The sequence below is a fragment of the Pristis pectinata genome, unplaced genomic scaffold (assembly GCF_009764475.1).
Source record: "Pristis pectinata isolate sPriPec2 unplaced genomic scaffold, sPriPec2.1.pri scaffold_92_arrow_ctg1, whole genome shotgun sequence".
In the NCBI taxonomy this organism is placed as follows: domain Eukaryota; kingdom Metazoa; phylum Chordata; class Chondrichthyes; order Rhinopristiformes; family Pristidae; genus Pristis; species Pristis pectinata.
The window spans coordinates 57501-65143 of record NW_026262576.1 but is presented as its reverse complement, the minus strand read 5'-3'; positions in this window follow the sequence as shown (position 1 = coordinate 65143).

The following is a 7643-nucleotide window of genomic DNA, read 5'->3' as shown; positions in this document are numbered from 1 at the left end:
TGCGTGCAATTCTGATCAGAGAGGAAAGGTGAAGGGCCTTACCTGGTCCTCTCCGAAGCCTCTCGAGAGAAAGCCTCAAGGTCCCACTTTTACACCGGGCCACTGCACTTGATCTTACCTTCCTTTTAGCGGCCGCTGCTGCCCAATCAGCCAACGAGCCGATCGACGAGCCTCGCTGTCTTAACTCCTTCCCGCTCTCGCTCCTGGAAAGGAAGCAGGCCCTTCGGCCCAACCGGTCCATGCCGGCCAAGATTCCCACCTGAACTGTTCCCATTTGCCCGCGTTTGGCCCACGTCCCCCGAAACCTTTCCCATCCACGCACCTGTCCGAGCAGGCTATTAATGTAGCTGCCTCAGCAGCTCGACCCTCTGCATGAAGAGGTTGTCCCTCAGGGCCCTTTTAAATCTTCCTGCTCTCACCTTAAACCTGTGCCCTCTGGTTCTTGATTCCCCGACCCTGGGGAGAAGGACTCTGTGCGTATTCACCCTTTCGATGCCCCTCGTGGTTTTACACACCTCTATAAGGTCACCCCTCAGTCTCTGACACGCCAAGGAATAAAGTCCTGGCCTGCCCGACCTGTCTCTATAACTCAGGCCCTTGAGTCCAGGCCCTAGTCGCAGAGAGATACAGCAGGGAAAGAGGCCCTTCAGCCCACCGAGTCCACACTGACCATCCACCGCCCACTTACACCGGCCCTACCCCAATGCCGGCGTGGACTCACCAACACCCTGTACCAGTGTAACGAGACCCCCTTGCTCCTGGCTCACGTCCTCCTGCAATGGCGGCCAACACCCCCTTCGCCCCCGGAGCCTCGCGCTCCACCTCACGTTTGCTCCTGGTGGCCGGTGTTCAGGGACACCCAGGTCCCTTGAGGAAGTCGAGCGATAAGACGGACTCGACCTCCCAATCTACCCCGTTATGGCCCTTGCGCCTTACTGTCTGCCTGCACGGCACTCTCTCTGTAGCTGGGACACTTCATTCTGCATCCTCTTATTGTTTCCCCTGTACCACCTCGAGACACTGATGGAGAGAAATGATCTGCATGGACAGCAGGCAAAACAAAGATTTTCAATGTCTCCGTACATGTGACAATAATAAACTGATTTACCAGTTTCGGGGACAGTTCAATTGTCTTATAACAGCGGGATAGAAGCCGTCCTTGAGCCTGGGGGTACGTGCTTTCAGGCTTTTGTATCTTCTACCCCGACGGGAGGGGGGGAGCAGAGAGAATGTCCCGGGGCGGGTGGGGGTCTCTGATTACGTCGGCTGCTTTCCCGAGGCAGCGGGGAGTGTAGACGGAGTCCGCGGAGGGGAGGCTGGTGTCCGTGACGCGCTGGGCTGCGTCCGCGACTCTCTGCGGTTTCTTGCGGTCCTGGGGCAGAGCAGTTGCCGTCCCGAGCCGGGATGCGTCCGGACAGGATGCTTTCTGTGGGGCATCGGTAAAAGTTGATGAATGTCCACGGGGACATGCCAAATTTCTTGGCCTCCTGAGGAAGCAGAGGTACTGGTGGCTGCCTTAACTGTGGCATCTACGTGGTTGGACCATAGAACATCCAACAGTACAGTACAGGCCCTTCGGCCCACAATGTTGTGCCGACCTATACAAACCTTCTCCACGGTCAATCTCACCCCTCCCTCCTACACAGCCCATAACCCGCCACCCCTTATGCCCATGGGTCAATCTAAGAGTCTCTTAAATGTCCCTTTTGTATCAGCTTCTCCCAGCACCCCTGGCAGGGCGTTCAACACACCCACCGCTCTCTGTGTAAAAACCCGGCCTCTGACATCTCCCCTAAACTTTACGCCACTCACCTTAAACTGATGTCCTCTGGTATTGGCCATTGCCGCCCTGGGGATAAGGTGCTGGCTGTCCACTCTGTCTATGCCCCTCATAGTCTTATAAACCTCTATCAAGTTGCCTCTCATCCTCTGTCGCTCCAAAGAGAAAAGCCTCAGCTCACTCAACCTTTCCTCATAAGACGTGCTCTCCAATCCCGGTAAATCTCCTCTGCACCCTCTCTAAAGCTGCCACATCCTTCCTATAGTGAGGTGACCAGAACTGAACACAATACTCCAAGTGTGGTCTGACCAGAGCTGCAACATCACCTCGCGGCTCTTGAACTCAATCCCCCGACTAATGAAGGCCAGCACCCCGTACGCCTTCTTAACAACCCTAGCGACCTGCGCGGCAACCTCGAGGGGTCTGTGGACTTTCCCTGTTTCTCCACACGGTTAAGAACCCTGTCATTAACCTTGTACTCTGCCTTCAAGTTCAATCTTCCAAAGTGGATCACTTCACACTTGTCTGGATTGAACTGCATCTGCCACTTCTCCGCCCAGCTCTGCATTCTGTCTCCGTCCCGTTTTAACCTACGGCAACCTTCTTGTCTGTCCACAACCCCTCCAACCTTCATCTCACCTGCAAACTTACTAACCCACCCCTCCACATCCTCATCCAAGTCATTTATACAAATCACAAAGAACAGGGGTCCCAGAACAGATCCCTGCAGGACACCACTAGTCACCGACCTCCAGGCAGAATATGCTCCATCTACCACCACCCTCTTGTCTTCTGTGGGCATCAACACAGCCAAGTCTCAATGGATCCCATGCCTCATGACTCTCTGGATGTGCCCACCGTGGGGAACCTTGTCAAACACCTTACTAAAGTCCATATACACCACATCCACTGCTCTACCTTTGTTTTGTCACCTCCTCGAGAAACTCAGTCAGGCTCGGGAGGTGTGACCTACCCCTCACAAAGCCATGTGGACTATACCAAATAAGTCTATTTGTCTCCAAATGCTCGAAAACCCTGTCCCTAAGAATCCTCACCAACAGTTTGCCCACCGCTGACGTAAGACACAATGGCCTATAATTCCCAGAATTATCCCCATTTCCTTCCTTGAACAAGGGAACAGCATTTGCCACCCTCCAATCCTCTGGGACCACTCCTGTGGCCGGGAGGACGCACATATCATCGTCAAACTCCCCCCCCTCCCCCCCAGCAATCTCTTCCCTCGTAGTAACCTGGGGTACACAGTATCCCGTCCGACCCCAGGGACTTATCTGTCCTAATGACCAGGACGGGCTGCGGGTGATGCTCACTCCTGGGAAGTTGAAGCTCTCAAATCACTCAACATCAGCACTGCTGATGTAAACAGGAGTGTGTGTACTGCCCTCCCTTCCTGAAGGCAATGACCAGCTCTTTTGTTTTGCTGACATTGAGGGAAAGTTTGTTGTCAGGACACCATGTCACTCAGCTCTCTGTCTCCTCCCTGTACCCTGACTCATCGCTGTTTGAGATACGGCCGACAACGGTGGTATCATCTGTAAACTTGTCGATGGAGTTAGAGCAGAATCTGGCCACACAGCGATGAGTGTACAGGCAGTAGAGGGCTGAGGACGCAGCCTTGTGGGGCACCAGTGTTGAGAATAATCGTGCCGGAGGCCTTGCTGCCCGTCCTCACTGACTGCGGCCTGTTGGTCAGGAAGTCAAGGACCTAGTTGCAGAGGAAGGTGTTGTGTCCCAGGTCTCGCAGTTTGGTGACGAGTTTGCTTGGGATTATAGTATTAAAGTCAATAAACAACCGTCTAACGTAGGTGCCTTTACTGTCCAGCTGCTCCAGAGCTGAGCGTAGGGCCAGGGAGATGGCGTCCGCTCTGGACCTGTTTCGGCGGTAGGCGAATTGCAGTGGGTCGAGGGTGTCTGGGGGGCTGGAGCTGATGCGTGCCGTGACCGGCCTCTCCAAGCACTTCACGGGGGATGCCAGAGCCGCCGGGCGGTCGTCATTGAGGCACTTTTCCTCGTTTCTCCTCGGATATCGGGATGATAGTGGTCTTCTTAAAGCAGGTGGCAACCTCAGACGGAAGCGGGGAGACGCTGAGAGTGTCTGCGACCACCAGTGGGCGACGGTCAGTGCAGGGAGGCTCCGCTTCTGCTCCCCACGACTCGGTGACTCCCCCATCGCTCTCCCCACCCCGGCCCATCCCTGCAGCCTGCAGCCGGCTTGTTTGCCCAACCCTTCCGAGCACCGATGGAGGGCCATTGACCTCGAAAGGTCAATGTTTCTCTCCCCACAGATGCCAACTGACTCACTGAGCAGCTAAGGCACCATTTTTTCTTGAGGTATTGGTATCGTTATGAAAATGTTGACTGGAACGTCTGTATTTACATGTTTTACAATATTATTCAGTCACATTGTGAAATGAGAGCCAGACCTTCCCAATTTGTGGACAACACCCCCGCCCAGTGGTGTGTTGCTGTAACGACAGGCTGTACTGATTTGTGGACAACACTCCCACCTACTGGGGTGGTCCTGCAATGACAGGTCCTTTTATTTCAGTGAACAACAATCCCACCCAGTGCAACAGTCAAAGGCATTTCCAGCATCTGGAGTTATCTTGCGTCCTAGATTTCAAGCATCTGCAGTCTCTTGCGTCGCCTTTTGAGTGTTGCTCCGAATTCCCAGCATCGACAATCTCTTGTGACTCCGACCCAGTGATGTTTCGCAGCAAAGTCCTTTAATTTTTGTGGCCAACACTCCCAACCCAATGCTGTTTCCTCCTGCAATGGTTTCCTCCTGCAATGAAGAGTGCATTCGTTTAGGGGTGTCGCTCTCGCTTTATGCATGAAATATTGTTCGTTTAAAAACTGCGAGGCTGCGTGGGAGAAAATTCATAACCCAACTGTCTTTGTACACAGATCCGTTGAAATTAGTGTGCACTTTAAGTGTGCATCATGGTCGGGACTGATATCGTGGGCCGAAGAGCCTGTTCCTGTGCTGTAATGTTCCACGTTCTGTGAAAATTGCGTTAAAACCCCACGAATTATTGGCTTTAAATATGTCAGTGGATGGTAACATGATATGCCAATGTTAAGTAATGGAAATAACATTACTTCAGATGAAAATATTCATTTAAAAGTCTGTATTTTTATGGATTGGAATATTATAGGCGTCAAATATGTTTGGATAAAAATCATTTCAAGTTTATTTCGAAACAGGTCTCTCTATTTTGTGGACAACACTCCCACCCAGTGGTGCTTTGCTGTAACGACAAGCATTCTTATTTTGAGGACAATAGTCCGACCCAGTGGTGTCTTCCTGCAATGACAGGTTGTCGGGTCACTCAAGCCACAAGTATCCCAGACATTTTTAAATGAATTTAAAATAATATTAAATATATACTGTTAATATAGTAAGTAATAAAATAATTTATTTAAAAATATTAGGACCTGTCATTGCAGACAGATACCACTGGGTGGGAGTGTTGTCCACAAAATAAGAAGGCTTCTGCCCCTTTATCTCCTTTGGGCTGAAGAGAGGCGACGATGATAACTTTCCCCGGTATTAACAAGGATTGTCTTCAATGTAAATGGCCAAGATGGAATGGAATTTGTTCAATACATCCGGGAAGGGTTTCGAAAGGAGGATGTATTGGTATTAGAACATAGAACAATTACAGCACAATTCAGGCCCCTCGGCCCACAAAGCTGTCCCTACCCTAGAAATTACTAGGCTCACCTGTAGCCCTCGATTTCACTCAGCTCCATGTACCGATCCAACAGTCTCTTAAAAGACCCTGTCGTATCCGCCTGGCAGCCCGTTCCCCGCTCTCTGAGTAAAAAACTTACCCCTGACATCTCCTCTGTACCTGCTCCCCAGCACCTTAAACCTGTGTCCTCTTGTGGCCACCATTTCAGCCCTGGGAAAAATCCACCCGATCAATGCCTCTCACCATCTCATACACCTCTATCAGGTTCCCCCTCATCCTCCATCGCCCCAAGGAGAAAAGGCCGAGTTCCCTCAACCTGCTTTCATAAGGCATGCTCCGCATCCCAGGCAGCATCCTTGTAAATCTCCTCTGCACCCTCTCTGTGGCTGCCACATCCTTCCTGTAGTGAGGCGACCAGAACTGAGCACAGTACTCCAAGTGGGGTCTGACCAGGGTCCTATATAGCTGCAACAATACCTCTCGGCTCCTAAATTCAATTCCCCGATTGATGAAGGACAATACACCATGTGCCTTCTTAACCACAGAGTCAACCTGCACAGCCGCTTTGAGCGTCCTATGGACTCGGACCCCAAGATCCCTCTGATCCTCCACACTGCGAAGAGTCCTACCATTAATACTATATTCCGCCAACATATTTGACCTACCAAAATGAACCACTTCACACTTATCTGGGTTGAACTGCATCTGCCACTTCTCAGCCCAACTCAGCATCCTATCTATGTCCCGCTGTAACCTCTGACAGCCCTCCACGCTATCCACAACACCCCCAACCTTCGAGTCATCCGCAATTCAGGTTTCGTGCAGTCCCCGGACTGACGGACGACTGGTGCGTCCTCCTCTCAGGATCCAGGAAAGGCCCGGTCTCTGTATCGGGCCTGGAGCTGCTCGACAGTCTCTCTGTTACCCCTCCCCTCCCTCTCCATCCACCAAACCTGAACAACAGGAATAAAACAAGTGCTTGCAGTAGCGCAGGTGAGGTCTCGCCAACACCGCGCACAGTTACAGCAAGGCTGCCAACCACCGGCCACCGTCCCTCGTTCAATATCGGCCAATCTTCAGCTTGCTGTGTTTTACACTGGCCTTGCGTGTTTCTCATATGAGGACAACCACAGCTCCCCGCAGTGCGCTCACACCCTTTAAACAATGCCCGGCCACAGAGGGGGGAAATTGGGCAAACTTCAAAATGAGCGCATCTCAGAGGGGATAGAGGGGAATGCTTGAACCGAGGAGGAATAGCTGCAAGGTGTCTTCCTGACTCTTACGCTCAATGAAGGCAAGAATCCCATACGCCTTCTTTTACCGTCCCATCTACATGTGTGGCCACTTTCAGTGAGTGAAGGTCTTGGACCCCAAGATCCCTCTGGACACCGGTGCCGTTAAGGGCCCTGCCATTAACTGCACACTTTTCCCTTACGTTTGGCATGCCGAAGAGCAACACCTCACACTTGCCCAAATTAAACTCTGTCTGCCATCTCTCTGCCCGTATCCGTAACCGATCTGTACTCTTGCTTGAGGCTTTGAGTTGATCAGTTTCTATTTAACACCACACCCATGCCCTTTGGCTCCACAGCACTTTATCATTTTAGAACGTAGAACATAACAGCACAGTACAGGCCCTTCGGCCCACAATGTTGTGCCGACATTTTATCCTGCTCTGAGATCTATCTAACCCTTCCCTCCCACGTCGCCCTCCATTTCTCTATCATTCATGCGTCTATCTGAGAGTCTCTTAAATGTCCCGAATGTATCTGCCCCCCACCAGCTCTGCCGGCAGTGTGTTCCATGCACCCACCACTCTCTGTGTAAAAAAATTTTACCTCTGTCCACAGGTCCACCAATCTTGGCGTCGTCTGCAACTGCCACAGTTCCCTCTATCACCACCCTCTGCAGGCGAGCCAATTCTGAATCCACGCAGCCAGCTTTCCCTGGATCCCGTGCCTCCCGACTTTCTGGAGGAGCCTTCCCTGAGGAACCTTATCAAACGCCTTACTAAACTCCATGTGCATCACACCCGCTGCTCGACCTTCATCAACGTGCTTTGTCACATCCTCAGAGAATTCAATCAGGGTCGTGAGGCACGACCTGCCCCTCACAAAGCCACGCTGACTGCCCCTCATCAGCCGATG